Source organism: Bombus affinis, chromosome 2 (genome assembly GCF_024516045.1).
Source record: "Bombus affinis isolate iyBomAffi1 chromosome 2, iyBomAffi1.2, whole genome shotgun sequence".
Taxonomy (NCBI): domain Eukaryota; kingdom Metazoa; phylum Arthropoda; class Insecta; order Hymenoptera; family Apidae; genus Bombus; species Bombus affinis.
The window spans coordinates 1,031,993-1,058,675 of NC_066345.1; the positions used below are offsets into that span (position 1 = coordinate 1,031,993).

At 35.9% G+C, this 26,683-nt stretch overlaps 1 protein-coding gene and 1 long non-coding RNA gene across 4 annotated transcripts in view; one reads left to right on the top strand and one right to left on the bottom strand.

Moving 5' to 3' along the window:
• Positions 1-26,683, top strand: part of LOC126923950 (tetraspanin-5) — a 128,669-nt gene that overhangs the window by 35,036 nt on the left and 66,950 nt on the right. The window lies entirely within an intron of this gene.
• Positions 11,733-12,157, bottom strand: LOC126924082 (uncharacterized). The gene is made up of 3 exons (XR_007713411.1): positions 12,051-12,157; positions 11,920-11,985; positions 11,733-11,856 (listed from the first exon to the last, which is right to left on the bottom strand). It is a non-coding gene; the product is annotated as an uncharacterized LOC126924082 (long non-coding RNA).

The following is a 26,683-nucleotide window of genomic DNA, read 5'->3' on the forward strand; positions in this document are numbered from 1 at the left end:
ATACCATCTTCCAGTTTGACTATTTTATTTCTTTAGTGAAGTGAGTGGGGTGTTTTCTTTTCAGTCCTCTTTCTATCAGAGTTTTGCTCGCTTCAGCAGCCAGCTGATTTGGGTGTCCTTGGTATTTTTCTGCGTACCTGCCGATTTCTTCTTTGACCGTTGGTATTTTTAAGTCTTTGCGTATATTCTCGTTTCTGACATACCATGGGGCATTGACTATTGTTTCTGTAGATTTTTAGTTTATTTTCTATGCTGAATTTAGAGTTTCGACTAGTTAGCCAGTGCATCTGCTCTCTTTTTATCCGTATTTTGTCTGCAATTGATTTAGCATATTGTTTCCATGTAAGTTGTGTATCTAAGTGGAGTCCTAGGTATTTTACTTGCCTTGTTTGTATTACGTGCGTGCCATTCGATTGGATATTTGGTGGTTTTAGTTTTCGTAGTGTAAATGTAATATGGTTGCATTTGCTGAGGTTTGCTTTTATTTGTTTATCTTGTAGCCATTTTTCTATTTTTGTGGTGTGCTCTTGTAGTAATGTGACTGCTGTTTCTGGATTATTGTGCTTGACTAATACAGCCTTGTCGTCCACGGATGTCAGTATTTTGCTGTTGGTAGTTGTTGGTATGTCTGCCGTGTATAGTGTATAAGTGTTGTATATATTTTACATTTAACCATTGTGAATCATAAAGTACGAATAGTTAGAATAGTTATAATTGTGTGTGTTAAGTAGTTAACTCTGTTATGTCGTAAGAATGTAAATACAGGAGGAGAAAAATGAATATAACACGAAGAAGTTGCACATATGAAATTATCAATATTAATATTTTTTATTAGACCATATTAAAAATAATGTTACAAGTTAATATGTAGTTAACATTACATACATATATTAACGTTGTTTGTTAAAACTAATTGTATGGATAAGAAATATTGCAACTTATCTAATTATAATAAAATATAATATAATTATAAAATACTGTACGGAAATAATACGGATAAATATAGAGATAATAAACAACCAAAGATACATATCGCATAAAAGATTATAAATGAACATTTTTGTGTGCCACTAAAAATACAAAGTAAAAAATTAATATTATAACATTAAGAGAACATTAGAAAGACGGAAGATTAAGGATGTTATGCATTTCGCTCGAATCCTCGTATCATAATCAGGATCAAGACTCATTTACGAAATTCCAATTAATCGGTATAGGACGTCCAGTAGCTGAAAAACAGTTGAGTCGTCAAAATAATAAATATAAATTAATTTGTATCTAAAGGATAACAGAAAAAGAAGGAGTAAGATACAAACTACGTAAAAACTGAAGATTAACAACTTTGATGAAGTGATATTATTCATTTAATAAGCATACATACAGGGTGAACACTGTCTATAACAATTCTTCATCTTTCTGAATAGGTAATAATTTTCTTTAGGATTAAGTTAACGATGCAGGTAACTCCACAAGTTAAGAATAGCGTCTTGTAAATAGTTTTTGCCAATTTCCTACGTAATCAATAACCTTTTTCCAGGGAAATTTGTTACGCATAAATAATTTTGTGACAAAATGTGCGTTTAATTTCTTTCGTAAATTAGATACACGAAATTCAATAGGCTACTTGTGCACGCATTCGCGACTGACTATATGTATGTGTATTAAATTGGGATTAAATATTTCAAGCTCAATCGAATGCAATGCAGGCAAAATTTAGATTTGCAGGTAAACCTGTGTAAATAAACTTCGAAATACTTACCGTGTCCCGCTTTCCCCAAATAGATATTTGGAAGGATAGCTTTCAAGAGTTATGCTTCTAAACACGGTCGGCTTCTCTCGTTGTTAAACCCCACGAGCTGTCAATATCGAATCGCTTTTTACGTATGCTACCTTCTAATACTTTCGGTGTTTCCAATTTCATATCAAGCTCAGAACTACAACACAATTTACAAGTCGAGCAATCGCATAAAATACGTTTCTCTTCTTGTAGGATGACTTGTCGTGCTATAAAGTTGATTGCGAAATTTGCGGAACTACTTGTACATAGAAAATTAAAAGTTACCTGCAAAGTACTTCATTAGGCAAATCTTTATTTCACAGGTTACTAGCAACGGAAAGACGAAATTTATTACCTGTTCACCTGGTTCTATGTCTTTAGCTGCGCGTACAGCTATCACGCCATTTTTATGTATCGAATAAACTGTATTCGCACAACAAGAATGACGAACCAAGCTAAGCAAGGAATACAGATTGTATACTCCACTTACACTATCTGTGTCATCCGATATATAAGTCTGCAAAATATATGATTAGTAGCTATTGCATGAAAACTTATTCAATCAGCGACATTTTACATATTGTAGCATGCATTTTATAAAATCATATATTAACCGCAGCGGTTTGGAAGAAATGCAATTAAAAATTGGTTGATACTCACCATAAAGGCATGTGTATAGAAGATGTAGAATAATCGGAATAGTAACTTAGCGATACTTAAGATATCGTCGTATCCCTGCGTATAATTGGTCTCATTTCGTAGGTAGTAAGCGATATAGGCCGATTTCAATATATTTTTTGCATTTCTCTCGTCATTCTTCTTCATCGATATACTTAAGATGAGGGCGGATTTCAAATTGTTTTTCAAATTATCACGTTTCGTATAAAATTCTTTAATCGAATCTATTAAAAATTGAAACGATGTTGTTAAGGACGAAATTACGAGAGAATACAAATTTCTTTTTCATTCATTGATTATGGATGTTCATGCAAGTTCACACTCTTACGAATACAACGAACGAAACAGAAACTGAATCGAGATCTATTTCACCCTTAAAATATTACAATCAGTTATTCTATTTGGAATATGATGTACATTTTTTCTATTACGTATGTTTAATTTCTGTGTAAATGCAGGAACATTCGCAATTTATTAATAAAGCAAGGCCTCTATCGCGAATATATAAAATACACTTGCGAGTAAAAGAGAAATTATGAAAATTTGGCACGAAGCGTTAAATACAAGACAGTAATACAGAAAGAAAATAAAATTAACGTTGAAGAGTGTGTTCTTTCTCTGCACAAACTAATATCTCCAATTCATATTTATGTTTATATCGATGGTGGCTTAACAGAGATTTACGAGTTAATAAATTATCATTACCTGCACTCAGAGTATCGAGCTCCTCGCAATATTTAATGGCTTCTGTGAGTTTTTTACCGTTTTCTGTAATCTTCATAAGCAAGTTTATTACAAATTGAACATCATCTGGAAAGTTTTTAGAGTTGCAGTGGAATCGGTGGTATTCTTCAGATGCTTGTGCACGGCATTGTTTCGAACAATATAGAGCGCTATTACACCGTTCACATGGAAGTAATGCGCTGTACCGTTTTAGGCAATAGTGACACACATTCGTAATAGCAACGTCTGGTGGAAGAACAGACGTTACTTGTGGTTTCTCGATTAGAATGACGTCTCCAGTGCCGATGGGTTTCGTCGCTTCAAAATTTACACCATATTTTTTATTATGAACCAAGCGAACAGCATCGCTCATACCAGGAATATCTTTGTTTTCGTTGTGCGATAGCGATGGTATATCCTCAAAGTGGTTTCTGTTATTTTGTTTCGTATGCGGACGAGAAGCTTTTTTTTCTAAATCCATCTTTGTATCTTTGAAACGCTTGGTTAATTCGGTATTGGGAGAAATTTCGATCGCCCTATCGATGTCTATTAAACTCTCTTCGTACATTTCAATGCATCCCAAGGCCTTAGCACGAATTGAGTATAAATATGCAGACATTTCGCAGTATGGGACGATCTCTTGCAATCCTCTCGTACAGAAGTTAATAGCCTCTTTATAATCCTCGCGCGATATGGCTGCGCTTGCTATTGCGAAAAAATGAAACAAGAATATGACTTCTGCATTTTTCGATTATTTTCTCTTCAATATGTTCGTGAATATGAATTTTCGCACTTTATTAACTGACTTGTAATCGATCGCGAATAAATTTTGCTGAAGGTTTTATTTCGATATAACGTTTCAGCTCCTTCCGACTAATCGCGATGCGCCTCGGACGAGATATCTCACGTGTATGTGTTTTAATACGGCAATCAAATGTCGCTCATCGGTTGCGTGATATTCCATTTCTAATTCAAATTCATAACTACAGTTTTCATTCAACATTTCACATTTCGAATGACAGATTTTGGAACCTGTCAAGGCCGCGATTGTCGCTATTCATACTGCTATTTATTCTCTTGTTTAAACTAGATTTTACGAACGATGGTTTGGATCAACTCTTAAAATAAATTTTTGAGTTTCGTGCTATTGTATCTTTGATATTATTGTACAAATTTAAGAAAAAATTGATGGTAATGGATATAACATATATTTTTATAGTTGTTGTATGTGCACTGTGTGTGTACAACATCACATACATGTTATTTATATGCAACGCATGTATACATACGCATAAAATGTAGAAGTAGGAAATATAAAGTGGTAAAATACCTAAATAAAATTCTTTTTTCAATTTTAATGGATAAAGTTAGAGTATAACAATTTTTTATGGGATTATAATACTACGGAAAGTGCTAAATTGCAGTTTTACTTTGCTAAATTGCAATACATATATACATAGAGAATATTTCTTTCATTTGAAAGGAACATAATCACGTTACGTTCAAACAATTTACTCAGTACGCCTTGCACTATTTTTTCTGTATAACTTCTGACTTGTAAGGATACACACACACTTTTATTTGTTAAAATTTTATTAATGGACGATGTTCGACAATATTTTTGTTTGAGTTAAGTACCATGCGAATGGTTCTTACACTGACTGTATATTTTCATACACATTATATGATACAAAGCAAACTACAGAGAAAACACAATTATTTTTTACAACCTTCTAGCGAAGATTTATAACATTTAGCGCAATTTTTCATGTGTCCGGTTGTAGAAATAAGACGATAAATAAAACAATAAGATGGATCGATTTTATGATACACAAAGGGAAAGAAAGAAGACAGGAGAGTTTCTCAGAAGCCTCATTTGCGTCGATTTCGCTGCCCGCCTATATAGTGAAATTATTAATCTGCAGCAATAATTGTCCTTCCTCGTCCCGGATTTCGATTAGGAACGCTTGGCCGGCTCCTCCCATCGCATTGGAATCCTTCGTGCATGTACTCCCATGTTCCGGAAATTATTTTATCCTTCCCACGATCCTCAATCTCAGCAAAGTTTTCTGCTATTCTACTTTAATCTAGAAATTTCAATATACAAATAAACCATCATCACTGTCGATCGTGATTTTATCTAAAAAGTCAAATAACAAATGAAAGATAACATTTGTTGAAAATATAATTTCTTTTTCGAGAAAATGTTGGCAATGCACCGAATGTGTATGCATCTAATTTTTAATCCATCAAAGAATAATGTTGTGCGTTAATTCACTATTTGAATCGCAAACTTTTTTTTCTTTTAGTCAAGTGACACGATTGAATCCTATTTTCTCCATTTTGTTATCTTAGGGGGAAAAATTTGTTTAGTTTTCTTTTTTGGCTACCATTCTTCGACTCTTGCACCCTACAGTCTCGCGAAGTTTGAAGACATTTGCGGAAACCTTTATTTTCGAGTTTAAGTACGTGATATGACAACATAATTCCGCTTGATGATAAATAATAAACTTTTCCAATTCTTTCATATGTATTTCTTCTCATAATTTTATCATCGTAGATGGATAGATTATGAATATTATAGATGGATGCATTTATAGAAAAGGAGGACTCAATTTGATATTTTATTTCTGTTTCAGGTAAGTTCTGACAACTATTTGAGAGGAATAGAAGTACCCAACGTAACTAGATATATCGCAAATCGTAAGTGAATAGTTCATCACACACACAAATATACTCACGCGTGCAGTATAGAAAATTAATGTAACGCGATATAAAATATATGTTATCTACAACGTCTATAAATATATACACACTTACGTATTTGCGGATTTAGTATGATTACATTACCTCAGTTTCATTTATGTATTTATTATGTCGTCTTACAATTTTGATGAGTCCCGTAATGATCAGACGACACAGCGTTCATACCCAGAGAATCTGAATATAAAGAGTTCGTCAAATTAAACAGTTCTATATGGTTTGACGATTACGAATGCCAGTTATATTATTGCATATCGACTTTCAAAATTCAATTTAATCGGGCTATGATATATTATTCTATCTAGTTATGGTGATTATTAGAACTTGGATTTTTATTGGAATTTGGATTTATATTTTGACAAATACAAGTGGAAATATAGAATTTAAACAGAGATTTGTTTCATCTATTAAAAATTATAATAAATATTCTATAGTAATAATTTGTCGTGTTACTAAAAATATTTTCATTTTTTTAAATTTCGCAAAATCCTAGAATCTAAGTGAGAAAAGGATCCGACGAAAAAGGATCCCTGAATCCTTTTTCTAGTCACTGTAGTAAGAGGACAGAACTCGATGATATAAATTGATCGAAAAAAATTGCAACTTAAACGTTGCATTATGGCAAATGATGAATTAAAGTAATCAAGCGTACAAGTAAAATAAGTATATGTATAAAGTATACGGTGTACATATTGTCAAAAATATCCACATGCCTGCATACTTTTCAGCGATAGTGTAGATACAACAGGTGTATTTAACGTTTCTTCTTTAGTCTTCTCTTCTCTTAATAAACGTTAAAGTGAATAAATTGTATTATACGCTTTAACAATGCTTGCCTGAATGCGTTAAAAGAATTTCTAGACCTAACACTTTTGCTAATAATATTTTTTATTTAAAGACTATATGTAGATTTTTCTCACTCACTGTATGCATACAGGGACGAAGCGTTTTTGTGCAAATATTTATGTTCCTGTTTGTTCGTGGTAGATATCGAAGTCTACAAGGAACTGGTATTGGTATAGAACTGCAGTATCGAGTAGTGTGCAGGAAGATACATGTGTTCACATTGTGATAGTAAACGTGCAGCTATGTTTATTGCAAGCCACTTTGTAAAGTCTACTTTAAATGGAAATAAGTTCCAGATATCGTTCTATGTCCCCTTTTCTTTTTTCCTACTTTTCCTCTTTGCTTTCTCACTTTGCCTTCGATTCTTCTAGCATTCTTCCATTTTAGATTTCAGTCTCTTACGATTCCCTCCACTCTACCTCCTGTCTTATTCTTTATCGCATCCTTTTATATTTGCCTATTCTATTGCTGCTTGCTTTATCTTTCCCTATCTCTTGAAGCGTTCCAGTTCCATTTAACATGACCACCTAAAGTAATTCTGTTGCTTCTACTACTGGGAAGAGATAGCAAAGGAAAAAGTAATTGAGAGTATCATGGTTGACAAGATTTTTGTCATACATTCGTACATTATGGGATGTTAAGGGTATTGATATTTTTTAAATAAGATGTTACCTCCCAATTTGAAAACTTCTATGTCACATTAATTGTTACGTATTCGCAAAAAGGTGAAAAGATGGTCATTTTTTGGCATCGTCTAAAGTTGGAAAATTCAAGAAATATCCTCATCATTTTGCCAATAAACTTTGGGGAAGTTGTTGCAAATGAATTCAAACACGTGAATACGATAATGACCCAACTCATCTAACTCGTTATATTTTATCTTCTCTTCTTTCGAATATGCAACCATTTTCAAGATAATTAATATTTTTATGTCGCGAAATTTCCCAGAAATGCATAAAAAAATCCTCAGTGTGGATTCCCTTATTCCTTTATTCCTCCGAGCGTTTACCAGCTATGTAAATATGAAACCGGAATTTTTGTATAGAAAATACGCGTTTATAGTATGAAAATGATTTTCGTACATTTTCGTAAGAAGTGAAGTGCTGGGAAAGTGCGTGTCCCATCGATGCAAATAAATAGTAATCGGACGGAGCAAGCCGTGAGCAAGCCGCGTGCGAAAGTATTTCCCAACTGAACGCTTCGATCGTTTCCTTGACCGGTTTTGCTGTATGCGATGGTGCATTATCATGAAGCAAAATTACTTTGTGTTACCTTTTTTGATATTCTGGTCGTTTTTCACGCAAAGCTTGATTCAAATCGATCATTTGTTGTCGTTAGCGCTCAATATTAACGGTTTCGCCAGGTTTTAACAGCTCATAATAGATCACGTTCCACGTTCCACGTTCTTCGTTCCTCACGTCAAAATTGCCACTTCTGAATTTTTTAAACCACTCAAAGCACTGTGATTTACCAAGAGCATGCTCACCGTAAGCTTCGACAAGCATTCGATGCGATTCTGCAGCAGTTTTCTTCAAATGGTAACAGAAAATCAATGCTGTCCGCAAATCGTAGTTTCCAGGCACAAAATTCGACATGTTCAACGCTATTACAAACTATGCTGTTGTATGAAACTTGTATTGTTCTGAGTCGAAAATGTTTCTGAGATGTCAACAACGACTTTTGGCATCAATGACGCAGTTTAGTGATAACTACATTATCAGCTAGGACCATCTATAGGCAAATTCCGGTTTCATATTTACGGACCTGATACGTATTCCACTTTGTATGTGTAAATTTTTTTTTTATTTATTAGAATATTTACAATCAATTCTCGTTGAGAATTTTCAGTAACTTAATTTGGCGTGATACAATGACATGGATTATAATAGTTTTATATTGTTGGTTCTAGTAGAATCTAAGGGTTTAATCTAGAGGGTATTTTCTTTTTAGTCTGCGGATCTGGTCCGTCGTGTCTAGTAGTTGGGTGACTAATGGGTTGTGGTGGTTGTTGACTCTTGCGTTATATCTGCTTCTGGACTTGTGTATTTTATCTTTGATTGTAGGTATCTTGAGGTCACGGTGGATTGTTTCGTTGGTAACATACCAGGGTGCATTTAATAGGGATCTTAGCGTTTTCGATTGGAAGCGTTGGAGTATTTCAATGTTGGAATTACTTGCTGTTCCCCATAGTTGGATTCCGTAGGTCCAGACAGGTTTTATTACGGTCTTATAGAGCGTAATTTTGTTCTGCGTGCTTAGGTTGGAGCGACGGCCAATGAGCCAATAAAATTTTTTGAGTTTGTCCCTGAGTTGTTTAGATTTGTCTAGGATATGTTGTTTCCAGGTTAATCTCCTGTCCAGAGTCATGGCCAGGTATCTGACTGTGTCCTTGTTGGGAACTGTTATATTGTTAATGGAGACCCGTGGGCAGGTTTGTTTTCGCAGCGTGAAGGTTACATGTGTGGATTTTTTTTCGTTAATTTTGAAGCCCCATTTATGGAACCACTTTTCCATTGAGTCGAGACCTCGCTGGAGAGTGGATGAGGCTATTATCGGGTTGGTATGTGTAAATGAATCCTTAAACTTTTCCCTCCTTTTCCTCCTTTTTCAGTTACACTTTAATTTTTATCAAGTCACTCGGGCATCCGATGTTCATCTTACCCATTTTTCCCCACTATGTTGTATATGAGGTGGTATAGGTCGTGATTGCGCACACAAGAAATACTCCTGATTTTTTAACAATAACGTTTATTGACTTTTGACACGTGACAACAAATAACAATTAACAACAGACAACGATTGACAACAGTTAACGATCAACAACGCTTGATAACAAATAATGCTTAACGCTGGCTATCAGGAGTCGACTCCTCGTCTCTCTACGTTTGCTTCGCGTGATCCTTCGCATTTCGCAGCTCGGGGCAGACTGAATCTCTTTTATTCAAAAGCCATGCCGATTCTTCTCTTCGTTGGCCATCGATATCGCGCGCGTTCGTTAGAAGTCCGCGACGGTTGCCGCGTATGCGTTCTCCCGAAGATTCGACGAAAGAGCCGTAGGAATATCGATGGCACATTAGGCTTGTCGGCATAGCGCTTTAAGGTAAAGCGCTTTGTGTCGCCAAGCCGTTGGAAATTTCCGAAGTCGAGTGTCGCCACAGTAATCTAAACGAGACAATTGGAAGAAATCCTATGAAAATCGTTGTTAAAGCTGCTTTTTTGCAAACTCACCTAAGAGAATCGTTATCGTTATCGGCCTTCGCCAGAGTTTGCTATGTCGTCTAAGAGACCATAAATTTAATTTTCGCCATTTCTATACGTATAGACTCGACAACGATGCCCGCGGGTAAAATCGATTATCGAATATCGACGTAGAAATATTTCCATTCCATGGAAACTGTTATCCTCGAATTAGCCTCCGGGCTTTAGAAAACTGGCGCGGCTTTTGCATTCTGACTAACTCGTGGTCAGGATCTGTTCTATCTGTGTATAGCAGTCGGCGATCACGATGCTGTCAAACTGATAAAATTGTGTGTCAATATAAAAAAGTTTCAACTGTACACGGCAAATTTGTTTATTACTTTTTATCCTTGTTTTCATTCGTACGTATGCTACAGGTGAAGCAAATCGACTGCATTTATTTGATACTTCAAACGAGATGATGTTCCGATATCACGGTACAATTGAAATGCAAATAGAATGGGATAATTACAAGGGAAATCTTATTTCTAGCGCAGCTATCTTAGATTACAATTTCACACGATGGTTGATGTCGTGCTTTTGCTTCCTCGGAGTCATTGTTGTGCAAAAGGTACTATACAGCGAATCACAGACGAGATCGTATACGCTTTAAAACTGAATAACTTTTTCAAGATTGGACCAAACGAGTTGATTTTCCTGACAAGTTAAGTTTGGTGTGAAAGAATTTTTGGAAAAATTGCTAATAAAAAACAAAGTTAATAGTTGTGTTTCGGCTCAACCTCGTCTTCATCATATAACCCTCAAGTTTACGTGACTCTCTCTAGGATAGTGACGATAGCGAATCATTATAGCGAGTCGAATAGCGAGCGTATAATTGAACAGTAGCTTTGAGCGAGCGACGATTACACTATTTCTGTACTTGTACTTAAAGTGATTTTAATATACCTGACAATTACGAATTCCTCACTCGTTTCTTTAACCCCTTAACCTATGATTTACGTTCGAGAATTTTGAGCCGAAAACGTAAACAAGCTCGCGCAGCTTTCGAGCCATTCGCATGTAGTACGAGCCATTCATATGTAGACTTGTGTAGTACGTACTATTTACCTATGCCCGTAATATTTACGTTTGGCCTGATCATCGTCCTACGGGCTATGTCAGTAGTTGCAGGCTAAGGGGTTAATAATCCAACCAGCACGTATAATAAACCACCTCATTTATAACGTTTATGAATACTCACGTATTCATAAATAGCGACAAATAAAAGTAACAAAGTCTTTTCGTTTAGAAATTACTTACAAACTAAATATTCGCATATGTATTATATTATACGTCATATATTCCGCAAAGCATCCACTCAAGTATTCAACGTGGCCTATGCCGGCACGTCGCCCGATAATTCACTGCCTCGTTTCTTAAACCTCTCGCAGAACACGCCCTACGTTTCTTGCATACCTTCGTTTCTCCCTTCTTGCTTGATATTGCTGGCAAATGTGTCTACAGTTTCCACCATCGATTTAGGCGGAGCACCCAAACGCAGCCTGTTTCTATATATCAATTTATCAGCCACCGCCCTTTTAAACTGCAGCAACGTAATTGTCTCGTAATAAATGACGAGGTGTTGTAAGAAAAAGGCGAATGCTTTATTAATACGACAATGTTATAATTCAATCGTAGAACACAGACTGACCTACTGGCTAAAGGACTGCGGTTTTTATCTCTTCATTATGATTCGCATATCTTATGGGTGGGAGTCCGGTTATTGTCTATTCTCATCGTTATCGCATTACTAAGTGTCATCGATATATCCGGAGGTCGGCAGATGTCTGGCTTTTGGGTGACGTTACATAATCTTCGTTCCCGCGTAGATCCTATGCAACAAATACGCATTGTTCATAATAACGTGGAAAGTGTGTAAGCCAGCTTTCACGTACCATTGGATTTTCTTTCTGTCGCATACGTAGTACGCTGCGAAACGATCCGCGTGATCAATTCTGTTCCTATAAAGATTATACTTGTCTATAATCTTCGGCTTTTTCACTTTACCACCAGATCTAGTTTTTACCCTGACGAGATCCTCTCTGTATTCGGACGAGACCATCAGTTCTTCGCGTTTGCAGCTGTTTCAGCAAACATACGTCTTCCAGAGAATGACGTGCTCCCCTTTCTCGCAATTTTCTCGATCACATCCAGAGGATTAATTTTCCTGTCTGACCTTAGAGTACCCGTCGAGTAAGTTTTGTCGTACAACAATCGCGTCACCAAAGGCACGGTTATGTTTACATTGTAAAAGAAAACCGAGTGTGAAAATATCCTTCAGCAGTCTGCTCACGACCTTCTCCGTGCGTACTACGCTCGTAGCTGAACGTTGCGAATCCCAACAAGACAAATTGCGAAGTACGATTCCATTGGGCTCGGCGAGTGCGAACAATTTCAATTTATATTCGTGAGATTCGTCCTTGGCGTTCTGCGGATATAATTTAGCCGGGCCTAACCACATCGACTCCAAGCATAAATTTTTGCACGGGCTATGAAGTTCTCGTGAAAGTAGTCGACCAGTGGTTGGATTCTGTGCAACGGATCGGGCGGTTTCAGCCTAGTCCCGAGACTCTTGAAAATTGCAGAGCACTCGATACGTCGAGGAACCTGTCCCTTGGCACGGCGTTGCGAAAAATTGGGAAATTGGGATACAAATTATTTCTCTCCCAATAATGAACAAAGGACCGCGCCCGAATGTTTGCAGCTAGAAATATTATCTTTAGGAAAATCTCTAGGTCTGCTCTCGTAACTTCTTTAAAAAATCTTATTCTAATCTTGGAAATCGCAGATTGTGACATTCTGTATCCTTCGATGTTCGTTTCTTGTAAAACTAAATGGAGCAGCTTGTCGTTGGCCAGTAAAAAGAAATAATCTAGCGGTTCAGCGGAGGATATGAATGTCGAAAATCCGTAATAGCCGATAAAAGGTATTTTCGGTACGTTGGGCCGGGATGACTTCCATGTGACAGAACGAGTACCTGATTTTGAGGAAGAAATGTCTGATTCGGACGAAAACGAAATAGGTACGAAGAATCAACTGATTCTTGGTCCCTTTTGTTCGCTTTCCTCCTCCGAGACGTCTGTCACAGATAATTTGGAAAGATCGTTGCCGTTTTCAGTGTGGCGGCATTCGACGACGGAACTTTCCGACGACTTCGCGACACAAAGCGCTATACCATCAAAGCGTAAGGCCGACATGCCCAATGTACCATCGATATCCCTACGGTTCTTTCACCGAATGCATACGCGGCAACCGTCGCGGACGTCTACCAAACGCGTGCGTAGTGGGAATATCGAGGGGCAACAAAGAAAAGAATCTGTTTGATTTTGAACAAAAGATTCATTCCGTTTCGAAGTGCGAAGGATCTAGTATAACAGCAAAACAAACACATTCGAGAGGTGTGATTGTTGATTGTTGATTATTGATTGTTGATTGCTGATTGCTGATTGCTGATTGCGGATTGTTGATTGTTGACTGTTGACTGTTGACTGTTGACTGTTGATTGTTGATTGTTGATTGTTGGTTGTTGATTGTTGATTGCGGATTGCGGATTGTTGATTGTTGATTGTTGATTGTTGATTGTTGATTGCGGATTGTTGATTGCGGATTGTTGATTGTTGATTGTTGATTGTTGATTGTTGATTGTTGATTGTTGATTGTTGATTGTTGATTGTTGATTGTTGATTGTTGATTGTTGATTGTTGATTGTTGATTGTTGATTGTTGATTGTTGATTGTTGATTGTTGATTGTTGATTGTTGATTGTTGATTGTTGATTGTTGATTGTTGATTGTTGATTGTTGATTGTTGATTGTTGATTGTTGATTGTTGATTGTTGATTGTTGATTGTTGATTGTTTTTGTTGCTGAACACAAGTATTTCTTGGGCACTTACATTTAGCACCACCTCATCAATATCCAACAAAATATCTTCGACGGTTTCCTCAGACATTTACATCTTTGCCGATTTCATCGACCAATGCATTAAGAAACGGATGATTTCATCTAGAAAACGTAGTTGACATTTGTATATTTTCATGTATATATTATCGAGAATGTATGGAGCAACTAACTCGTGTCGATATCAATATTCATGGTAAACTTATTTACATATATCATTTATTGAGAGAATTAGAAATCGCTATTGAGAAAGGCTGGAAAATTTCCAGAGACTTTGTAAAATGATTCAGGAAACAGTGTGCGTAAAATGCTACTGGAAGTCATAAAAAGAAGAGACAAATGTACACATCATTCACGTGCGAATAGAAGACCTGTTTCTGAATTAAATTATTATTTCTCTTCGACGTGTCCTATCATTTTGTTGCGAAAGAAACAAGAGGCAAACGCAGACAGATTGAATCATGCTGCATCGTGTAAAATGTAAAATAAAAACATGTACCATTCAGCTTCGGCATAAATAACGATCGTTTCTATCTTTTCTTGCTTTGAATAGATAGATCATCGTAACACGCTTGTATATTCCGCTCGTAAATCAGCTAGACAACAACCTTGTTCCACTATTGATAAACATAACTCAACACATTCATGACTTTTCTGTTGATAATAAAATTACTTTAAACATTTATAATCGAACAGATGAATTTTATACATTTACGAGAAACTCGGAGGTGCAGAGATTTATAAAACGTAGACAATACATGTAGTATCAAAAAAAGAGGGAGGTGTACGCTTTGTTACGCTGCGAGGCTTTAGTATGGGTCGTGTTTCTGGCCGTTGCTCGCGGTCCTACGATGTCGTAGGCGGATCGCCTTGTCTGCCCGACGAGGGACATACAATGTATCGACGAGCGCATAGTTGCCGCCAAGCAGCGACTTCCAGAAACGTCGATTTCGGTCTGTTGTTTCAAAAGAACGCGGTATATGTGTGATCATAGGCGCGAACGGTAGTATGATCCGAGCGTAGTGGGGGTCGTTTCCCCGAGAAGACCAAGAAATGATCTAAGGTCAAAGCAGTCCTTTTTGAAGATTCTAAGAGCACACGTCGAGAAGTCAGGTGTATAAGCCGCTAAGCCGAACGAACACGTTTTCTTTTTTTTTATTTATTAGAATATTTACAATCAGTTCTCGTTGAGAATTTTCAGTAACTTAATTTGGCATGATACAATGACATGGATTATAATAGTTTTATATTGTTGGTTCTAGTAGAAACTAAGGGTTTAATCTAGAGGGTATTTTCTTTTTAGTCTGCGGATCTGGTCCGTCGAGTCTGAACGAACACGTTGACATTGTTTATCACTGAATAATCTGTCACTCTTTATCATTATATTCATCGTTATTAAATACATAAACTATATCACCTTGTTAACAAATAAAACATCCTTACTTGTCCTTCCTCTAGACCCATTTAAGATACTACATATATAAAAATAATTCGACATCTGGTTAACTTTTCTCACGAAGCAAAGTATAGAAAAGACAATAATTTCTAATATCTTCGAATGTTTTGTTTCTCTGAATTAAAGCATGTGACGACAGGATCTGAACGTTTGTTTTCGACGGTCATTCTATCCTCCTGCTGTCCTCCTCGGTTCTGCATGATTCGAAATGAACGCTATACTTCGATGGATACTATTTAAAATATACATAGCCTTCAGATATTTGGTTTTAATGCCCAATTGAATATTTTACCTATTACTGAAATATACATAGTTTCTAGACGTTTGATTTTGCTATTACTGAAATATACATAGCTCTTAGATATTTGATTTTACTATTCAATTGAATTTTCCTACTTTCGCTTGGCAGAGTACACTGTTGCAGTACCGGCAGTTTTTCGCGAATATCTCGGAAACTAAATGGACCCATCCTTAATTAGCAAAAAAATCAAAATATCAATTTCTACAATATACTAAGAAATTATGGAAATTAGAAGGTTGGCAGTGTTTTTACAGTTTCTACAGTTTTTCTCATAGATCTTTATAGACCGTGTGTTCCTTTAAGTCGAAAGTCGTAAGAGGCCAATGAAGAAAACGCAAGGATCAGAGAGCAATATTCGGGTTATCTTTTTCTCGTTCTTAATGGGCGGTTCTAAGTTTTGATAGAGGATCGAGAGAAAAGAGGGTAAATTTCGCGAAAAATGTTTGTCGGAGATTTCTCACATCCACGATGTAGGCCATAGAAAATTCTACAACTTGTAATTTAACTTTTTTTTCTTCTGTCTTATACAGTTTCTAAGATATTCGCGATAATACGGAACGTCAAGATTTCTTTGGGGGAATGTTTCCATCCCCTGGGACCGTTTTTCAGCTAGAGAAAAGATTGTTTCGCTATTAACATCGCACGAACTACGTTCGCGCAAAGTTTCAAGCGTTTTCGAATTTTCGAGTTGCCAAACTTCCCTCGTGAGATACAAAAACAAGCGTAACTGACCTTTACCAGGCCGCTACGATATTCGACAACGGCAACGAAAGTTTTTATCCATTAGCAAAACTAACAGGAGCGATGTGCTTTGTGACTGGATAACAGTGCAAAGTATTTGTCGATTCGCATAATGAGAGACGGCCACTGAAAGCACAGCGTCTTAGCTCGAAAGAGAAGCAAAAAGCTTTCAAATAGAAAAAAAATCACTCGACTGAAGTTTTTTAAAGAAAAAAAAGGCTTGCCGTAGCCTCGGAATAACAAAGTCTTTGGATCGGTCTTTCAGCTGTAAATATCTTCATTAGGAACTTTCGACGTATCTCTCTGGGAATCACGTTTTCGTAAATCAGCGACCAGGATAACTGGGAAGCTGATCAGCTGATCAGTTTTGAAGGAAGTCCACTCGAATCGTTATAAATTTCGTCCAAAACTTTTACTTTAGCTTTTATCCAGAATATCTTCTCCAACAACATAGCTTATTAACTTGCCCATCGAAGAAATTTATTCTTCTCTCAAACTTTAGAACTTTTAGAACTTCTACAATTTTTCATGGTTTTTTGAAAACGGTGTAATCCCTCTGCGAATTGCTAAACTTTCGGAAACTTTTTTGCTTTCAAATGACTGTGATAAATGTTAGACTGTACATCGTCGTAGAGATCCACAAGATTTCGACACTGTTCGGTAAAGAAGAAAGAGGATCAAAACAAAGGACTCTTTCTCATAATATTCGTAATATAGTTAAACGATTCGTCTAATTAGTTTCGAATAGAATCGTAATTTCATATATCTGAAACATAAAAATATGAATTTGTCAATCTTTTTATCTTCTGAGACAGGGACATACACTTTTCTCACCCCATAAGGATTGAATTTCGAAAAACGTTGGAACACGCGTTTGTTTATTTTTAATGTGCAGTTCGTACGTCGAATTTCGCGTCTTTAATTTCAGTCGATTTATATTTATATACTTACATCATAAGAGAAATTTATTTTTTAATCTTTACGTTTCAAGACACAGCGTTTTGGGCTGGTTGTTTGGCGAACAGATCGATCACTTTTGCATTATAAATATGGGATATATATATCGGATTCGCATTAAGATTAGGGTTAGGGGCGTGAAACAAATCTTCATTTGGATTAGACGTCGTCGTTATGCAATAGAGGAGATATCATCTTTACTAGTGCAAGTATGATTATTACAGAATTTGACAAGTAATCGTGATAATTAGGTACTCGAGAAGCTAATGACAATGATCCTACGTTCAATAACAAATCCGCGGACAACGGGATAGCGAACTTTACTTTTCGCCAACGTCTTGTACTCGATGTTAAAACGTGGAGTAATCACTGCGTGTAAGAACGATACTTCAATCGTTGATGATATCGTACGACAGAGTGTGTCCCCGTCACGGTGACGCTGTAGAGGGAAACTATGATGGGGTGTGTCTAAGGCCACGAGATCATCGGATTCGTGGAGAAAAGCCTTCGTTCGGAAAGTGAAGGAAATCGACGTTACTATCAATTGGTCAATTTCCATGTTGGTGGTTAGAGAAGGGTGCCAGCCGCCCTTGAGGGAAAGTTGCTAGCGGGAAGCGTCGTTCGTGAGAAAAATAGATTTCTCCTATCTTCCCGTAATTGGAACAAAGACTGTTTGTCTGTTGAAGGACTTTAGTTAACTAAATCTTAAGATTTACAATGGGTCCTCAGGCTGAACATGTACTGTGGAGATGCGTTGACATTTGGCAATCATCTTACCCAAAGGATAGAGTCTGCGTGTGGCGAGCCACGGGACAGAAACCGTTGGAATGTTTACTGTCGCGTGCCGTCACAACTATTTCTTTTAAGGAGAGCTATAGAATTACTCCATGCCTTTGTTAGACAAAACGTTCATCCCTTGACCGCGGCGACTGGTTGTCGTCTCGAGCCCAACTTCATTATCATAAATCTCGAACAAATACAATCGGATTGAATGACGACAATTGCTTAATTACGGCTATGGTAGAATCTAGATTACAGTATTAACCCTTTGAGTGCTGTGGGCGCATATAGGTGTCCGGCGAAAGCTATCGGTGTGGACTGAGGACATATATATGCGTTTTCTGTAAGTGTCCGGCATGGGCTAAGGACGCATGTATGGGTTTTTCAATTTTTCCGAACACCTACGCAGAAGTAATACTATTACGTTTGTGTGAAATAAATATAAATGCATTCCTTACGGCAGTAAACAAATGCCAATAGTGAGTGGCTCGTTATTGTCGAAGTGGTCGCCACTTGTAAGAAAACTCTACATCTGGTTTTTTTAGTTTTCTCAAGCACTGAATTTTTCACACACAACTAAATTATTAACTTGTGTTATATTTACTAAATTTAGTTTTCTAGTTTATCGTTTTCTAGTTTATCAGCCAAATTCTAGTTAACTGTAAATTTCAATGTTTATAATAAATAATTAAAAATAACTAAAAAATAACGCTCTTGAATCATTTAATCTCGTGCAAAAGAATTACTATAACTTATTACGATTTTCGCTTTGAATAGTCAATCAACAGAGTTCAGTCCAACGAAAAAGTATTCCGTCCATAGCGATCGTCAGCGCTAGACGCGCGCCGTCCGTACGGACGACATGGGCCGCGAGTAGTCAGCACTCAAAGGGTTAAGGAGTTTTCCCAAAGTTCCAAAGGGAAGGCTCCGGTGTCCTTCCATCTCCGATATATATGTATATAGATTATTTAGTCACAGTTTTTGTGAATATAATTTCTCCCTTTGATTCACATCTTTTCTTCGCTGCTTATTTATGTAATCTACGATCTAGAAATTTGAATAGAAAGTTTATGCATATTTTATATATCGTTAGCTTTATGACTTTGCTATTTCGCAAATCTTTCTTATAATCTGAAAAGTGTTCCGTGACTTGGAAAAGGTCAACAACCATCGATTTAATTACGTTCGTTTGCGTTTCGCGTTATTGTGTTTTCGCATCCCGTTACGATTCGTCGTAAATAAGCTGCTTTTTGTTTTATTGACAGCGCGGATCATTTAAGCACCGTACACAATTCTCACCTCGGTCAATCGATGCGGCACTCATTTCTTTCCTTTTGAATCTTTCTCGTCGCATATAATCAATTGGAAATGACGGCTGGAATTATTGCAACTTGCATTTTTTTTTTATTTGTTAGAATATTTACAATCAATTCTCGTTGAGAATTTTCAGTAACTTCATTTGGCGCGATACAATGACATGGTTTATAATAGTTTATATTGTTGATTCTAGTAGGATCTAAGAATTTAATCTAAAGGGTATTTTCTTTTTAGTCTGCGAATCTGGTCCGTCGTGTCTAGTAGTTGGCTGACTAATGGGTTGTGGTGGTTCTTGACTCTTGTGTTATATCTGCTTCTGGACTTGTATATTTCTTCTTTGACTGTGAGTATCTAGAAATCGCGGTGGATTGTTTCGTTGGTAACCTACCAGGATGCATTTATTAGAGATCTTAGCGTTTTCGATGCAACTTGCATGGCAAGCTCTTTTTCCATCTGCCGTCGTCGTGTTTTCGCCAGTCTTTGACTTTCATCATCTGAGATCATCCAGAGAAGTTTCGCAGAACCTGTTCCCGTAAGGTACGTCCAAAAACAGTAAAACTTTTTCTCTATCGTCTATTTAAAAATTTTTCATTTAATTTAAAGGGACTCAAGATCCTCTTAACGTTTCAAGAAATATAAGGCATTAAGAGATCAACATGTACCCATCTGCCCAAGTTCCTCAAATATTATAAATAATAACTAACAAAATAAATTTCACTTGAAACGTATTCTGATAAATTCACTGGGTAACGAATTATTTCAAGTGGTGGTTTTCACTGACTGTGTCACGTAAAAATAAAGAGAAATTTTATAAGGAAGAAGAAGACTTTATTTTCACTTGGTTTATACAAGTATAAGACACTTCCGAACTCTAGCCGTGATCGTACGAGAGTGAGACTCTTACAATCTTTTTACTTTCGGTCATCTGTTCTCTCATTATCCCCCCTACCCTGTAGGCGTACGTGACCGTTGCTACGCTTCTGGAACATTTGGTGGAAGGACCGTTAGGCCATAAATGAATCCTCAGGTACTCCGCCAATATACATTGTCGCCAAGGTCGCCATGTGTTTCTCTCGTCGGTCCATCGGGTTCGAAGTATGCCGACAGGGACACCATCCTGCCCGCGGTGTGTGTGTGTGTCCTGGTCTCTGATGTGATTTACGTTACAACTGACTATATGTGTATAATAATTATGATATTTATAAAAGACAAAATCACACACAATCGGAATTTGATTTCTGCCCGTAATTTTGCAATCAAAGTACAACTTGTAAATTAAAAATAACCGAGTGTCCCGATACTTTTAAACGGAAGTGCGTACTTTTAACTTGAACTAATAAAAAGAAGCAAGAATTTATAAAAGTTATTATACATTCCAGGTTTTTTTCACTCGTGACTAGTTTTTCTTCAGATTTTCTGTGCAGAAATTTTACTTTAGACTTTTCATAATCAAAGTGCATTCCACTTCTTGAATGAAAGTAGGTAAAGTTTGTGAGGAAAATCCCGAATGCTATTTTGCATTCACCCAATTTCCCTCGACTCCTTCCTGTTTCTCTCCTTTTCCCTTATACATAAAAGTTTGAGAGTCGAAATGTATGTACAATCTTCCGCTCCACCTGATATAATCGAAATCGCTAATGCAACATACTAATTTGCAATATAAACAGGATGGTTTAAAATCGTAACTATGCTACTGTAGTAAAACATCTGTTGCACGAGCTAATTGGGAACAAAGGTGTTGGAATAAGATAATTAAAAGCATAATGAGATACAGCATAAACATATAGATAGAAAATAAATAAGAAGATGTAATAGAACAAACAGTGTACATAATAGAGCGGAAAGTGTTTAGGATCGATATTTCTATGCAATACCAGGTATGTAAACATGAAACCGGAATTTTTGTATAGAAAATACACGTTTATTATATGAAAATGATTAAAAATATTTTATTCGAAGTATTGCCCATCGCTAGCTATACATTTTTCCCACCTGTCTGGCAATTGGTGGATGCCACGCTAAAAAAACTGTTGCTCTTTTGAGGCAAACCAGCCATCGAGGCATTTTCGTACATTTTCGCAAGAAGTGAAGTGCTGGTCAAAAAGTGCGTGTCCCATCGATGCAAATAAGTAGTAATCGGACGAAGCCAAGTCTGGTGAGTAAGCTGCGTGCGAAAGTATTTCCCAACTGAACGCTTCGATCGTTTCCTTGACCGGTTTTGCTGTATGCGATGGTGCATTATCATGAAGCAAAATTACTTTTTGTTGCCTTTTTTGATATTCTGGTCGTTTTTCACGCAAAGCTTGATTCAAATCGATCATTTGTTGTCGGTGACGCTCAGTATTAACGGTTTCGCCAGGTTTTAACAGCTCATAATAGATCACGTTCCACGTTCCACGTTCTTCGTTCCTTACGTCAAAATTGCCACTTCTGAATTTTTTAAACCACTCAAAACACTGTGATTTACCAAGAGCATGCTCACCGTTAGCTTCGACAAGCATTCGATGCGATTCTGCAGCAGTTTTCTTCAAATGGTAACAGAAAATCAATGCTGTCCGCAAATCGTAGTTTCCAGGCATAAAATTCGACATGTTCAACGCTATTACAAACTATGCTGTTGTATGAAACTTGTATTGTTCTGAGTCGAAAATGTTTGTGAGATGTTAACAAAGACTTTTGGCATCAATAACGCAGTTTAGTGATAACTACATTATCAGCTAGGGCCATCTATAGGCAAATTCCGGTTTCATATTTACAGACCTGATATTTAAGAAATAAAATAAATATTGCTTTGCATGCATTAAATTGTTAATTAATTTATAGCATAGGGTTGTACATATGGGAGAATATTGAAATAAGAATAACACTAAACAGTTGAACATGGTTTATTGTTAATATTAATAACAATTGATAACTGTATATATCGAGAATGGTGTTAATACGTAATTACCAATATTAATGTTGTTTTGTTGAAGCTAGTTGTACGAGCAATAAATATACTGAGTAACTCTAACATATCTAACTTTTAATTATAATATACCGTAATAAAATAATACGGAAGATTACAAATAAAAGTTCTTGCGTAACATCCCTCATACGATAGAACGTTTCAAAGTACAATAACTAATTACGATGAATTACCGGAATATGATATATGACAAGGAAATAATATCGTAACACGAAAAAAAGTATTAAAAGAAGAGAGATTAAGACTGTTACATATTTCGACGAAACTTCATGTTGTGATGAGAAAACAAAGATATTTGTATTTTACAAAATTTACAAAATTTACAAAATTCCAAAAGAAAGAAAAGAAAAATTAAGTTGTCAAAATAATAAAGACAATTTAGCTGGTATTTAAAAGAAAACGAAGAAAGATAAGCTATGTACAAGCTATGTATAAGTTGATAAGATTAACAATTATATCATACGCGAGATTAACGGTAATATTAATTCAACATACGTATCAAATAAACAATTTTTAAATTCTTCCTCTCTTTTCATAACTTACTATACTTTTTCCATATATTTTCCGTGGTATAAGTCGAAGATACAAATCTATGGTGTCACGTAAGACATTAAAAGCTACCTGCAAAGAACAAAGAGAAATCTTTTTTTTACAAGTTAGTAATAGCAAGGAGACAAAATTTATTACATCTTCGTTTAGTTTTATATCTTCAGATGCACGCAGAACTATTACACTGCCATTGCCCGTTAAATATATTGGTACCCATGGTCTACAATATACATATACATATATATACATATACATATATATACATATATATACATATACATATACATATATATACATCTACAATATATTATCCTGTAAAAGATTAATAAAAATTTATTCAACCAACAACATTTTACATCTTGTGCTATATATTTTGTAAAATCGCAAATGAATTTTTTTATTCATTTGTAATCGTCAAACCGTATAGAACCGGTTAGTTACTTGACGAACTCTTTGTATTCAGATTCTCTGGATATGAGCGCTGTGTCCAACTGAAAGCGTTCAGATCCGGACGTCTGATCTTTCCGGGACTCTACTACTGTGAATCTGGTACAAACGTCTGATTTGTACAGGATTTCTCTACTGTGCATCTGTGCATCTATCTAGCAGTGTACCTTTTCATATTGCATCTGACATAGCTCTCGCGATTTATTCATTAGATACAATATAAATCGTTCAAAATGCCCAAATATTTACGAGCAATGGTGTATATATACACCATCGCGAAATCATGCAAATAGTAGATATAATATTATAATTAATATCTTGTTGGTCCTACGTAATCATCAATAATATTACACTGTTCTTTTAGCATTACATTGAAAAAATCGAAGGTTCTATAGCCTATGATACAATTTTATTCCAAGATTTTCACGAGTTAAATGATCTAATCTTTTCAATTCCTTTTAAGAATACATTCATAATAATCGTACTGAAATGTAGAGACAACTAATTTTGCGTTTTCACTCTTTTAAGTCAGAGACAGAATTAAATAGCTGTATGAAAATTTTCGTAACTGACATGTCCATCTAATTAAAAAAGTTAGAAATAAAGGAAATATCGAGTATATAATTAGTGAAGTTTTAAACGAAAATAAAATATTTAATGGAATAAATTCCAAATTAGAAGAATCAAAGAATATACAATTATAAACATGATATAACAACTTTTTATTTAAAAATGACAAATTTATAGTAATATTAATAATAAATAATCTTGCAGTTGAAGATATGTGTATGTTAAAAATGAATTTCTGCGTGTCATGAGGTCTCTCCCATCTTGCTTATCAGAATACATCACTGCCTTCCTCATCTCGTAGCCTGATCTTATAAACAAAGCCTCTATTCTTTTTCTTTGTCAATGCAACGCCAGGTAGCTTGACGTCAGCCTATCTCTCTACCAATCTATCTTTCGCCAAACTGTTTCACGCATCCTCTAAACAGGTGATCGATATCTTATACCTTGTTTCACGACTTCCAGTCACCGGCTATCGACTTTCCAAATATTTGCTCAAGCATCCTGCCAATTCATAAATTATCATAAAGCTAAATAACGGCGTGGCACGAAATTGCGTCGCCGCTAACACGTATACGTGTGTGTGTATGTATCGTTCATTGTAACGACGCTCGTAGCTTAGTACAATCTTTGTTTATTAGTATAATCTATATTTTTCATTTCTTTATTCGTTTTCTTATACGATATAAAAGCCACACTTTAGGAGAACACGAATTTTGAAAAATGTTTGAGCTTGTGTAACTTTGTGTTATGTAATCACCAGTAAGCTCTTTGTGTCTCCCAAGAGGGAACAGCCGGGTAATATCAGAGATTAAGTAATATAAAATTCTAATAACTTCATTTGGCGACTTAATATGGATTAATTAGTACTAATAATTGTATAAAATTCTATTAATAATTATTGAATATTTATCAATATCGACAACTTTTATATACAGGGTGGTTGGTAATTGGTGGTACAAGCGGAAAGGGGGTGATTCTACGTGAAAAAAGAAGTCGAAAATATAGAATAACAATTTTTCGTTTGAGGCTTTGTTTTCGAGAAAATCGACTCTGAATTTTCGCTCGGTACGCGTGCACTTTATCACGTCTCGTTATAACGGATCTCACTGTAGATCGTTGTCTCGATGGATATTGTCACAGTTTAAGTTTGTTTTTGCCGTAACGGAAAATTAGGAATACATAATGAAATAATATGAAGTAATCATAAAGTTTATTATTACAAAAATTGCTGAAAATGTTGCCCATTCTGTCGAACACATACTTCTGCTCTTCTAATTAAATTTCTATGAATACTTTCTAATCTATTCGATCGTTTTAAAGTATGAAAGGCTACAATAATCTTTTTTTTCAATTGCTCGCAACTTGCGATTTCTTCAGAATAGACAATTGATTTAATATGGCTCCATAAATAAAAGTCAAGCGGAGTTAAGTCAGGAGAGCATGGTGGCCAAGCTATTGTTCCAGCAAAAATTCAAAGTCGATTTTCTCAAAAACAAAGCCTCAAACGAAAAATTTTTATTCTATATTTTCGACTTCTTTTTTCGTGTAGAATCACCCCCTTTACGTTTGTACCATCAGTTACCAACCACCCTGTATATAATATAATACCACGTATTTCTATGATCTATAACTGTGGTATTAATTTCGCATATAAATTTATGATACAATCTCTAATGATGAGAAATTATATATATCGAAATGGAAGCAAATTATGTAGATACTATTTGATTTAATATCGATATAAAAGCATCAAACGCATGCGATATGCATTCTACCCGCATGAAATTTACATGATGGCGTGCGTAATTCTGCGTAGGAATAATCGTCGAGCACGTTAACTACGGTGTACCATGGACAGTGGCTAGTCGGTTGAAACCATGCGTCCTATTGATTTTTCAAGTACCGCTAACCGATCAATATTTATGCTATCCGGTGCGACGTTCTTCGACACGTATCAAACGCAAAGTCATTTCCCTGTCCATGACCAAACGAATTAAAGAATCATTATTGAATGACGAAGCACCATGAACCTCGGTTTTATATTGCAAATGATCTAACTGCGTTCTCGATAGGAGACGTGAAAATCGGTATTTTTCATTTTACAGTTTTTGACATAACTTTCATCTTGAAATTCACTAAAATTCATCTCTCAGCGTATCAATGATATTAATATCCACAAACGTTCGTTATTAGGTGCACAGATGAATAGTCGAAATTTTCCAAGGAAATTCATGATTTATTTAAAAAAAAAAAAATGAAACGGATTTTCCGTTAAAAAATAATTTTGACACGATCAAGTGGTCCAGTTGTTCTTGTATTTTATCAATTGATCGAAAGCGCATATCCGAGTAATCGTGCTGCATCGACCGAAGCAGATGATAGTCCGACGGAGCAATGTCGAGTGAATGTGCCGGATGCTGCGTAACCTCTCATCCAAGTCTCATTACGGTGCCTCTTCTATCAGAAGCAACGCGTGATCTGACGTTATCATGCAGCAATTTCACAAGACATCCACGTTCCTTCCTTCTAAATCTTTCTCATCTCGTGTAGGCGACTTGAAATAGTCTCCTAACTGTTTCGCAAGCTGTTCCTGCGCCTCAATCTTGTAACAAGTACTTCGCTTTGAATACTTTTTTTACTTTTACATATTACGTGCATTTCGTACATTTTTGCAT